Genomic DNA, 13,377 nt, shown 5'->3' with positions numbered 1-13,377 from the left:
CTGTGCTGCTGACTTCCCGGCGTAAGGAGACGGAACGTTTGTTGCCCTGGTTATGGATTGAGAACAGTGTTAAATAATATTAATGGACCGGAATGCGCGCACCTAACAGTGCCTTCCCAGTACAAGTGATTGTATTGATTGATACCGACTCAGTGTAATGATGCAGATTATTCTGCTGATGTTATCGAAGCCTTTAACTACGTTTGTTAGTGCACAAAGTATCTTTAAATAGATCTAGATGATGATGTAGATTAAGGAAAGCAGAGCTGCCTCCATCTCTTTTTGATCTGTTAATAACTTAAAACCATCATGGCTTCTATCTGCAGCGCTCAGACCCTCCCAGCACACATGCATTTATGTGTTGGATAGCCTAAATTTCTACGGTTGAGCAGAGAAAATGGAACTCAGAGGGGTGTTTTTCATTACCTAGCCCTTTTCCTAAAATGTATTCATTTACTGTTTAGCTTTAAATTACTTAATCCAAGATGTTAGTGAGATATTTAAGTTTCTAACGTACTTCTTTACACCATTGTATTTTTTTTTTTGCAAAGGAGATAACATCTTCTCAGAGCACAGATGTATTAGTCAAATGGGTATTCGCTATGTTCAAAACTGGTTTGCATTTCGGTTTCTCCTGATTTTAAAAACACTTTGTCATGCTTGTCTGAAAATACTGCCTCATATTTTACAGGGACCTATCCAGCTGCTTGAATGTCACGAACACGTTTACTCAATTTGTCCATCAAATACAGATTACTACTTTGAGATATTTGTGCATATTTTTGCTTTTGTGTGCATTCACAGTTTACCATTTTTGCGAACCTCGGTCCATTGGCGTAAGGCCAGCACCACCACATTATGACTCAGCATCACTCAGCACCACCACAGCACCACCACAGCACCACTCAGCACAACCACAGCGCCAACACAGCACCACCACAGCGCCACCACAGCACCACTCAGCACCACCACAGCATCACTCAGCACCACCACAGCACCACTCTGCACCACCACAGCACCACTCAGTGCAACCACAGTATTACTCAGCACAACCACAGCATGTTATGTTATGTTATGTTAAAAATGCTCTTTTATAGCGCACGGCTACTCGAAGGAGTGTCCCGGCGCTTTGGCAAAGAGCCTAAGGAATAAAGAGAACATAGCACAACAGACACGAAAAGAAAAAAACAGAAACCAATTTCTAGGTGAAAAGCCAGGTTTTGAGTCCTTTTCTAAAGAAAAGCAAATCATCAGTTTTCCTGAGCAAAACAGGCAGGTCATTCCAGCCTTGAGTCGCTAGAAATTTAAAGGAACGTCCTCCGATTCTAGTCAGGCGGATAGAGGGAGTCAAGGCTTTAAATAGAGACACAGATAGAACGTCCTGCGAGGCACATAAAAAGCCAAGCGTTTCTGAAGGTATTTGGGGCCTATCCGATGAAGGGACTTGTAGGCGAAAGTGAGTGCCTTGAAAGCAATCCTTTTAGCAACTGGAAGCCAGTGCAGTTTCTTTAGCAGCTCTGTGGCTCCAGCTCTGCGCTGGAGGCCAAAAATGGCTCTAGCTGCAGAGTTCTGCACAATCTGCAGTCGGGCCAAAAGATATTTTGGCAGGCCAAGATAGAGAACGTTCGCGTAATCCAGACGCGAACCTATCAAGGCCTGCACGATGATCTATCTGTGCTTCAGCGAGAGCAGCGGAAGAAATTTCCGCAGCATCTTTAGAAGGCCGAAGCATTTACCAGTCAGTCCAATGATCTGGGGGCCAAAGGTGAGGCCATCATCTACCACAACGCCTACGTTTTTGGCTTTAGAAAAAGCAACATCCGGTGGGAACATGTCTGAAGGCCACCAGGTCTTCCAGCCAGGATCTGGAGGACATCCAAAAAAAAACAATTCCGATTTATCGGAATTGCATTTTAAACTGTGGCGCTGAAACCAGGCAAAGACAGCTCCCAAACAGTCTCTAATCCTCAAACCGTCGAAATCCCTGCCCTTATCAGATGTAAAGAGCAGCTGGGTGTCATCAGCGTAGGTTATGATCTGGGCACCAAAAGATTCCGCAACCGCCGCCAAGGGGGCCATGTAGATGTTAAAACGCGCAGGGCTCAAAATAGAACCCTGCGGCACTCAGCGTAACCACAGCATCACTCAGCGCAACCACAGCATCACTCAGCGTAACCACACCATCACTCAGCGCAACCACAGCATCACTCAGCTCAACCACAGCATCATTCAGCACCACCACAGCATCACTGGTTCAAATATGTTCTCTCAATGTTTCAAGCTTTATTACAAATGTCACAAAAAGATGTTAATATTTCACTTCTGTTCTTGGATTTTCGTCATAATAAAATACACTGAACATAATCTTCACAAAAGTTATTTACAAAAGTTTAAGCTATTGCCATTATAAATGACAATCACTTGTATTTAAGTATTAATTATTAAAATAAATTACAAGCCAATGATATTTGTAATATCAATACATCTAAGTCACGTAAATACAAAACATGTTGCATTACAAATGCTATAGGAGTCACATTTGCAAAAGTTATAACTATTGGCATTGTAAATGACAAATCTATTAATTTAGCTATTTTCAAAAACAACACATAAATAAAAAAAATTGTCATTTACAATACCAATAACTCAAACTTTCCTAATGCGAGACCTATTGCATTGCAAATGCTTGTTTATCTGTGTCCTCGAGCCACTTTCTCAGAGGTTTTTTTTTTATACTATCAAAGTTAAGCATGGGCGGAAAATCCGTTACGCTCGCGGATTTTGCGGATTTTTGGGAAATTCGCAATCCGCGAGATTTGCGAATTTCCCGCAAAATCCGCAAATTCGCACGCAGCGGATTTTTTTGGCGGCGCGCGGCGTTGGTGATACAATTTTTGCGGCACACAGCACTTATCATCGTTTGCCGAGTTGTTTTTCTCGATAGTTTGCGAGTGCTGCGCCATTTTGGATCTTGCAGTGTGATCCCGCGGGAATTGGCGAGCGCGATTACGTCATCGCGGCTTGCCAGCGATAGTTTGTCAACGCGAGTACGGCGAGATCACGTCTCGCGGTACTTCGCAATTGCGAGATTTGAGATGCGGCGAGCGAAAATATAAAATTTGCAATTCTGCACAAGAAATCCACCAGCAAGCAGCATAAACCTTCTAGAAATGATGATTTTTATCTGAATAACTCCTTAGTTTGACATTTGCCTGCACTTTTTTAGCGAGGAGTCCATTTTGGGGAGGGGGGCAGGGGGGTGGGAGGAAGGAAGTGCCCCACAGTCTTCAACTTCCTGTTCCTGTCCAGCAGGCTCCTCCCAGTGCTTTGTCCATCTCCTGGTCACTTTTCATTTGGGTCTGGAGCTGGAAGGATTACTTTTTGTGGATGCTGCTGGATATTTGGATTTGAGGCCTTTTTGACTTTCTTTGGATCACTGTTGGATTAGAAATTTTACAAGTAAGTTTGTTTGGGGCATTACAGTTGCTGCAATTAAAATTTTGGAATTTTCGATTTTTGGGCTGTTTTGGGGCCTTTTGCCCAGGGGTACTCAGTGGTGGGTGGACTGAGTCTTTCTGTGGGTTGTCTTGAACTTAAACATCATGGAGGCCATGGATGGATTGGGATTGTGCTGATTTTTCAGTGATTTTCGTTTTTTGGGGCTGTACTTGTGGCCTTTTCACCAGGGGTATTTGAGTCTAGCATGGGCCTAGTCTTTCTGTAGGTTGTCTTGAATTTAAACATCATGGAGGGCACGGATGGAATGGGATTGTGCTGATTTTTCAGTGATTTTCGTTTTTTGGGCCTGTACTTGTGGCCTTTTCACCAGGGGTATTTGAGTCTAGCATGGGCCTAGTCTTTCTGTGGGCTGTCTTGAACTTAAACATCATGGAGGGCATGGATGGAATGGGATTGTGCTGATTTTGCAGTGTTTTTCGATTTTTGGGGGTGTTCATGGAGAGGGACAGGCCATGTGGCTGGTGGCCATTTTGAGTGCAGCTACAGGCACTGGCCATGTGCTGGCAGGCAAGTGGCCATTTTGAATGCAGGCTTTGTTGTTAGGCCTCCAACCATTTTGCCTACTTTTCAACCTTTATTTATGCCCAGGGGTAGTGAGTCTTGCATGGGCCTAGTCTTTCTGTGGGTTGTCTTGAATTTAAACATCATGGAGGCCATGGATGGAATGGGATTGTGCTGATTTTGCAGTGTTTTTCGATTTTTGGGGGTGTTCATGGGGAGGGACAGGCCATGTGGCTGGTGGCCATTTTGAGTGCAGCTACAGGCACTGGCAATGTGCTGGCAGGCAAGTGGCCATTTTGAATGCAGGCTTTGTTGTTAGGCCTCCAACCATTTTGCCTACTTTTCAACCTTTATTTATGCCCAGGGGTAGTGAGTCTTGCATGGGCCTAGTCTTTCTGTGGGTTGTCTTGAATTTAAACATCATGGAGGCCATGGATGGAATGGGATTGTGCTGATTTTTCAGTGATTTTTGTTTTTTGGGCCTGTACTTGTGGCCTTTTCACCAGGGGTATTTGAGTCTAGCATGGGCCTAGTCTTTCTGTGGGCTGTCTTGAACTTAAACATCATGGAGGGCATGGATGGAATGGGATTGTGCTGATTTTGCAGTGTTTTTCGATTTTTGGGGGTGTTCATGGGGAGGGACAGGCCATGTGGCTGGTGGCCATTTTGAGTGCAGCTACAGGCACTGGCCATGTGCTGGCAGGCAAGTGGCCATTTTGAATGCAGGCTTTGTTGTTAGGCCTCCAACCATTTTGCCTACTTTTCAACCTTTATTTATGCCCAGGGGTAGTGAGTCTTGCATGGGCCTAGTCTTTCTGTGGGTTGTCTTGAATTTAAACATCATGGAGGCCATGGATGGAATGGGATTGTGCTGATTTTTCAGTGATTTTCGTTTTTTGGGCCTGTACTTGTGGCCTTTTCACCAGGGGTATTTGAGTCTAGCATGGGCCTAGTCTTTCTGTGGGCTGTCTTGAACTTAAACATCATGGAGGGCATGGATGGAATGGGATTGTGCTGATTTTGCAGTGTTTTTCGATTTTTGGGGGTGTTCATGGGGAGGGACAGGCCATGTGGCTGGTGGCCATTTTGAGTGCAGCTACAGGCACTGGCCATGTGCTGGCAGGCAAGTGGCCATTTTTAATGCAGGCTTTGTTGTTAGGCCTCCAACCATTTTGCCTACTTTTCAACCTTTATTTATGCCCAGGGGTAGTGAGTCTAGCATGGGCCTAGTCTTTCTGTGGGCTGTCTTGAACTTAAACATCATGGAGGGCATGGATGGAATGGGATTGTGCTGATTTTGCAGTGTTTTTCGATTTTTGGGGGTGTTCATGGGGAGGGACAGGCCATGTGGCTGGTGGCCATTTTGAGTGCAGCTACAGGCACTGGCCATGTGCTGGCAGGCAAGTGGCCATTTTGAATGCAGGCTTTGTTGTTAGGCCTCCAACCATTTTGCCTACTTTTCAACCTTTATTTATGCCCAGGGGTAGTGAGTCTAGCGTGGGCCTAGTCTTTCTGTGGGCTGTCTTGAACTTAAACATCATGGAGGGCATGGATGGAATGGGATTGTGCTGATTTTGCAGTGTTTTTTCGATTTTTGGGGGTGTTCATGGGGAGGGACAGGCCATGTGGCTGGTGGCCATTTTGAGTGCAGCTACAGGCACTGGCCATGTGCTGGCAGGCAAGTGGCCATTTTTAATGCAGGCTTTGTTGTTAGGCCTCCAACCATTTTGCCTACTTTTCAACCTTTATTTATGCCCAGGGGTAGTGAGTCTTGCATGGGCCTAGTCTTTCTGTGGGTTGTCTTGAATTTAAACATTATGGAGGGCATGGATGGATTGGGATTGTGCTGATTTTGCAGTGTTTTTCGATTTTTTTGTGCTGTATAACTGAACTGATGTTCCTCTGTCTTCCATTTTTTTAGGTGCACAAGACTCAAGAGAACCACCAGTGCCAGGAAGAAGTCCTGCAGTGGTGTGTGTGTGCAGCATAACGTCATGCGACGTCACGTCTGGCCTCAGACAACTCTACAATTCGTGCAACTGCGGCCTGCTGTCTGACCTGCTCTGAAGAAGATGGCCCCAAAGAAAGGTCTCCGTAGCTCCTCTAGCAAGAAAGTTGCTAGTAAGGAGCAGAAGAAGCAAGTTACCAAGGAGGCTGGTGTGCCACCCGCCACGTTTTTTGGGAGAAAAAAAAAAAGTACGCCTGCAGCAGCAGGATCTGCTGGGGACCAAGCTGGGAGCAGCACCCCTGCTCCATTGGGTTCAGTGCCTCCACCACCACGCCAACTTAAGTCAAAGCCCTTGAGTGCTTCAGAGGCAGTCAGTGTACTTCTCCAATCACCATCGACCAGTGATGTTGGCTCATCGCAAGAAAGTAGCAGCAATGTCCCTGAATCAACACAGGTTGTTGTAACTCATCTGACAAGTGTTGAACAACCACAGCCGCAACAACAACACCATGTGCAAGTACACGCCCAAGTACATGTGGAAGGAGAGGCAGCAAAAGGAGATGCGCAAGCAAAGGTGCATGGAGGTTCACAAGTGCCCACAATAGTTGTTCCTCCCGAAGTAGGGGCACATCAGGAAATCGACAATGAAGCCGAGGTATCATTGGAAGCCACTCCTCCTGATGATCATTCATTGTCTTCCACATCCCTAGCAAGGAAAAGATCAAGGGGGGTGTCTACATCTTCTTCAAGCCCACCTCGTTCTGATGCAAGTGATCTGTCTTGGGAACCACAACTGCGGTCTGACAGTGAGGCACACCATGATCTGACACCGGTACCTAAGCGTAAAAGGAAGGTCGTCCAAAAACTCAAACCTATGGAGTGTGATGAGGCTCAACAAGAAGTGACAGATACTGCTGGTGATGAAGCCTCTCACGATGACGACGAGCCAGTCATCACAAAGGTCACTGCAGCCCCACCGGGCATGCAGCAAAGAGACATTTTGACCCTATCCCGAGAAGCTGCTGAGCGTGATGATGATGTCGGCGAGGAGGCAATGGAAATGGAATCATTAGATTTGGAGTTAAGTAGTACACCAAAACCTACCGCTTCCATATTTCTTCCTCGCAAGAAGGTACCCACCTCGTCCTCGACCTCAATTCGTGGTGGTGAAAGTGCAAAACGTACTGAAGTTCGGCAATCCACATCCTCCACTTCATCTGGCATTAGCAGCAGGACCACCACCACCAGTATCGCCGCCTCCTCCGGCCCCCAAAGACATTTCAAGTCTCCAGTTTGGGACTTCTTTAGTGTTTGCCCAAAAAAAGAAAACGTAGCCATTTGTAGCATTTGTAAGCTTCGAGTTAGTCGTGGTAAGTTTGGTACCAACTATGGTACCGGAGGCCAGAGAGGTCATCTTAGGAGAACGCACGATGTCCAATGGTTTGCGCACCTACACGCGATCAAGGAAGCCCGAATTGCATGCAATGAAAACGTTGATTTTTAATCTGATGATGACGAGGAGGAAGAAGACGATTCAAACACTTCACTTACACCCAGTACCCCTGTCAGCAGCACACCCCATGTGAGCCACACTAAGAGTGTGGGAGAGAGTGAGACATCAATGCGGAAAAGTTCATCAGCGAGCGTAACTGGGTCGAAGATATCATCATCATCCCGTAAATCCTTGGTCCAGGGCAACATTAAAAAGATGTTGTTTACAGAAGCGCAATATGAACGCAACCACCCAATGACGCGTCTGTATAACACTAAGCTGGCTAAAATGCTAGCTCTGGACCTTCTCCCTTTTTCTTTTGTAGAAGGGGTTGGTTTTCTAGAATTAGTGGCAGCGCTCTGCCCTAAATGGAAGGTTCCTAGCCGGTTCTATTTTGCCCGAGTTGCGGTTCCAGCACTACATGAAGATGTTCTGAAGGTGATTGGGGCAGCTTTGCAGAAGAGTGCTGTTCACACTATACATCTGACAACAGACATGTGGACCAGTGGCGCAGGCGCTGATTACATGTGCATCACTGCACACTGGGTCTCTTTTTCAGGGGCTAAAGCAAAGCTAAACACAGGTGTTGACACGAACATTGTTTTTAAAGCTGCTCGGAAACATGCAACACTAGCCATGTTTGGTTTGGAGAAACGTCACACAGCAGAAAACATTTTGGATGTCTTTAACACAAAGGTCCTTAACTGGCTGTCCCCACTAAAACGCCGGGTTGGTTATGTTTCCACAGACAATGGCGCCAATATAGTTAAGGCCATGAAGGACGGGGACTATTTCAGAGTGCCGTGTTTGGCGCACTGTATAAACCTGGTTGTCCAAAAATTCTTGGCTAATAAAGCCAGTGCAGCGTACAGTGTATTGGACAACTGCCGAAAAATGTGCAAGCATTTCAGCCATTCTTTTAAGGCCCGGAAGCAGCTGAGGAGCCTGCTATATCAACGTAAAATGCCAGTGAAAGCACTCATCCAGGAGGTGGTAACACGTTGGAACTCAACCTTCTACATGCTTGAGCGTCTGTATGAGCAGTATACGGAACTCGATCAATATTTCCTTACAGAGGGTACAGAGGAGCTGAGGATGGGTGGGCCGCAATGGAACATAGTTCAAGGCCTGACACGCATGCTTCGTCCTTTTGAGTTCTTCACGCGTGCAGTCAGCAAGGAGGACTCTAATTTGGGAAAAGCTATCCCATTGTTGTACATGCTGGAGGACCAACTGAAGGAGGTGTGTTCTGTGTTTGAAAAAGATGACAAAAACCAAGACTCTTTGCTTCTGGCTGAGCAATTATTAGAGCTCCTACAAGGTGATGAACGTCTTAAAAAGATCCACTCAGAACAGCATTACATTTGTGCTACTATTCTGGATCCACGCTACAAAAAGGCGCTGGCAGGCCAAGCATTCTTTCCTTTTGATGATGAACATGTTCCAAAGTACAAACGTTGGCTAGCCTTGTCAGCCAAGAGGTTTGAAAGAGAACGGCTGGAAATTGAAGGAAATGGCAGTACATCAGCAGGCCATCCCCAGTCAAAACAATCCACTTCTGCACCTGTGGCTGTGGCACAAGTGACCTCTCAGCCGTTAAAGACACCGGCAACCGGATCATCTGCACGAAACACAACAGAAACATTGGAGGCTGAAGAGGATTGGCTAGCTCTGCGTGGGTTTGGTTCTCAAAAGGTCAGAGGCACAGCAAGAGCTAAGCAAAGTGGAGGAACCTTGGATGAGGACCTTGAGTCGATGGTGAAGGACTATCTGAATGACTTAACAGAGGTCTATGTTAATTCTGACCCATTGGCGTATTGGCATGGGAAAAAAGAATTGTGGCCACAGCTCACCAACCTGGCTTTAAACTACTTGTCTTGCCCACTCGCAAGCGTGTCTTCTGAACGGGTTTTCAGTGCTGCTGGTGGCATTGTAACTCCCAAACGGAGCCGCCTCTCACCCAAAAATGTGGAGAGGTTAACAATGATCAAGATGAATCAGCACCTCATACCACCAGATTTCAGAGTACGAGAGAGCGTGCCGGATGAAGAGGAGGTGGCCTGCAACATAGATGAGGGAATTTCTACTCTGTCAGGTGACACTGAGCTCACCCTGCCTGAATTCGCAGAGTATGATGACGAAGCCTTATTCTCATTCCTGGACCGTGATACCGAGCCCTGAAAATGAGACAACGAATCAATAACTTTCTTTTTCGTCCCTATTCACTTTTATTCCTGTGTGTCTGTCTTTCTTTGTTGTGCACAGTTAATATATTTCAAACTTTAATCAGATAATCACAAAATCAAGCCCATCAGCAGAACTGTCTTCGCTGGTTTGCTAATTGATTTGAAGTTGCCGCAGTCTGCATTCCTCAGGTTCACAAGTTCAGAAGAACATGCTCCTCTATCCTCCTCCTCCAGACTCCTATTTCCATCAAACCAGAGGGCTGGTTTATGCCCAATGAAGAAAGACTCAGCACTTGTGGGGGTGTTGTTGTACCTCTTTGCAGGTGAGTTGACGGCTCTGGGACCATTGTTGGGAAGCTCTAATACCGGATAAAAGTGTTTTGGACCAAATCCCAGGCGGAATTTTTTTTGTGTTTTTGATGACTTGCTTGCCTTTGAGGTGCTCTTAGGGGGGGTTCCGTCTGTTTGTGGGTGAGTTTCGTGGTCTGGGAGCACTGCTGGGACACTTTAATCTTGATTGCATTTGCTTTTCAGGAAATCCGTCGTGGCAACCCCGACTTATGGCCTAGCTACGCAGTGCGTTTGAACCGAAGGCCGAGAAATATTGCAAGTATGAGATTTTGCTTTTGACCAGTTTGGGGGTGTTATGCTTCTTGGCGGGTGGGTTGGCGTGTCTTGGGGCATTCCTGGGAAGGTCTAATACCGGGTAGAAGTGGTTGGGACAAAATCCAGGCCGATTTTTTTGTGGCTATTTCTGACATTTTGCTCAATGTAGCGTTTTCGGGGGCCTGTTTGGGGGGCTTCCTGGTGTTTGTGGGTGACTTTCGTGGTCTGGGAGCACTGCTGGGACACTCTAATCTTGATTGCATTTGCTTTTCAGGAAATCCGTCGTGGCAACCCCGACTTATGGCCTAGCTACGCAGCGCGTTTGGACCGAAGGCCGAGAAATATTGCAAGTATGAGATTTTGCTTTTGGCCTGTTTGGGGGTGTTATGCTTCTTGGCGGGTGGGTTGGCGTGTCTTGGGGCATTCCTGGGAAGGTCTAATACCGGGTAGAAGTGGTTGGGACAAAATCCAGGCCGATTTTTTTTGGCTATTTCTGACATTTTGCTCAATGTAGCGTTTTCAGGGGCCTGTTTGGGGGGCTTCCTGGTGTTTGTGGGTGGGTTTCGGGGTCTGGGCGCACTGCTGGCTATATATACTTTACTTTGCAAGAGGTTTGAAGCAAATCCATGGTGGCAGAGGGGAGTTAGGGCCTAGCTGCAGAGCGCGCGCGGAGTGATTTGTGAAATTTGTGAAAAATTTACTAAGTCCCCATTTTTGTACTTTTGCTCTTTGGCTGTTTGGGGGTCTTCTACTCGTTTTCTCCTGGGTTGACGGCTCTGGGGCCATTGCTGGGAAGCTCTAATACCGGATAAAAGTGTTTTGGACCAAATCCCAGGCGGAAATTTTTGTGTGTTTTTGATGACTTGCTTGCCTTTGAGGTGCTCTTAGGGGGGGTTCCGTCTGTTTGTGGGTGAGTTTCGTGGTCTGGGAGCACTGCTGGGACACTCTAATCTTGATTGCATTTGCTTTTCAGGAAATCCGTCGTGGCAACCCCGACTTATGGCCTAGCTACGCAGTGCGTTTGGACCGAAGGCCGAGAAATATTGCAAGTATGAGATTTTGCTTTTGGCCTGTTTGGGGGTGTTATGCTTCTTGGCGGGTGGGTTGGCGTGTCTTGGGGCATTCCTGGGAAGGTCTAATACCGGGTAGAAGTGGTTGGGACAAAATCCAGGCCGATTTTCTTTGGGCTATTTCTGACATTTTGCTCAATGTAGCGTTTTCGGGGGCCTGTTTGGGGGGCTTCCTGGTGTTTGTGGGTGGGTTTCGGGGTCTGGGCGCACTGCTGGCTATATATACTTTACTTTGCAAGAGGTTTGAAGCAAATCCATGGTGGCAGAGGGGAGTTAGGGCCTAGCTGCAGAGCGCGCGTGGAGTGATTTGTGAAATTTGTGAAAAATTTACTAAGTCCCCATTTTTGTACTTTTGCTCTTTGGCTGTTTGGGGGTCTTCTACTCGTTTTCTCCTGGGTTGACGGCTCTGGGGCCATTGCTGGGAAGCTCTAATACCGGATAAAAGTGTTTTGGACCAAATCCCAGGCGGAAAATTTTTTGTGTTTTTGATGACTTGCTTGCCTTTGAGGTGCTCTTAGGGGGGGTTCCGTCTGTTTGTGGGTGAGTTTCGTGGTCTGGGAGCACTGCTGGGACACTCTAATCTTGATTGCATTTGCTTTTCAGGAAATCCGTCGTGGCAACCCCGACTTATGGCCTAGCTACGCAGTGCGTTTGGACCGAAGGCCGAGAAATATTGCAAGTATGAGATTTTGCTTTTGGCCTGTTTGGGGGTGTTATGCTTCTTGGCGGGTGGGTTGGCGTGTCTTGGGGCATTCCTGGGAAGGTCTAATACCGGGTAGAAGTGGTTGGGACAAAATCCAGGCCGATTTTCTTTGGGCTATTTCTGACATTTTGCTCAATGTAGCGTTTTCGGGGGCCTGTTTGGGGGGCTTCCTGGTGTTTGTGGGTGGGTTTCGGGGTCTGGGCGCACTGCTGGCTATATATACTTTACTTTGCAAGAGGTTTGAAGCAAATCCATGGTGGCAGAGGGGAGTTAGGGCCTAGCTGCAGAGCGCGCGTGGAGTGATTTGTGAAATTTGTGAAAAATTTACTAAGTCCCCATTTTTGTACTTTTGCTCTTTGGCTGTTTGGGGGTCTTCTACTCGTTTTCTCCTGGGTTGACGGCTCTGGGGCCATTGCTGGGAAGCTCTAATACCGGATAAAAGTGTTTTGGACCAAATCCCAGGCGGAAAATTTTTTGTGTTTTTGATGACTTGCTTGCCTTTGAGGTGCTCTTAGGGGGGGTTCCGTCTGTTTGTGGGTGAGTTTCGTGGTCTGGGAGCACTGCTGGGACACTCTAATCTTGATTGCATTTGCTTTTCAGGAAATCCGTCGTGGCAACCCCGATTTATGCCTAGCTACGCAGTGCGTTTGGACCGAAGGCCGAGAAATATTGCAAGTATGAGATTTTGCTTTTGGCCTGTTTAGGGGTGTTATGCTTCTTGGCGGGTGGGTTGGCGTGTCTTGGGGCATTCCTGGGAAGGTCTAATACCGGGTAGAAGTGGTTGGGACAAAATCCAGGCCGATTTTTTTTTGGCTATTTCTGACATTTTGCTCAATGTAGCGTTTTCGGGGGCCTGTTTGGGGGCCTTCCTGGTGTTTGTGGGTGGGTTTCGGGGTCTGGGCGCACTGCTGGCTATATATACTTTACTTTGCAAGAGGTTTGAAGCAAATCCATGGTGGCAGAGGGGAGTTAGGGCCTAGCTGCAGAGCGCGCGCGGAGTGATTTGTGAAATTTGTGAAAAATTTACTAAGTCCCCATTTTTGTACTTTTGCTCTTTGGCTGTTTGGGGGTCTTCTACTCGTTTTCTCCTGGGTTGACGGCTCTGGGGCCATTGCTGGGAAGCTCTAATACCTGATAAAAGTGTTTTGGACCAAATCCCAGGCGGAAATTTTTTTGTGTTTTTGATGACTTGCTTGCCTTTGAGGTGCTCTTAGGGGGGGTTCCGTCTGTTTGTGGGTGAGTTTCGTGGTCTGGGAGCACTGCTGGGACACTCTAATCTTGATTGCATTTGCTTTTCAGGAAATCCGTCGTGGCAACCCCGATTTATGGCCTAGCTACGCAGTGCGTTTGGA

This window comes from Lissotriton vulgaris, chromosome 5, assembly GCF_964263255.1.
Source record: "Lissotriton vulgaris chromosome 5, aLisVul1.2, whole genome shotgun sequence".
Taxonomy (NCBI): domain Eukaryota; kingdom Metazoa; phylum Chordata; class Amphibia; order Caudata; family Salamandridae; genus Lissotriton; species Lissotriton vulgaris.
This window is presented reverse-complemented; position numbering follows the sequence as displayed.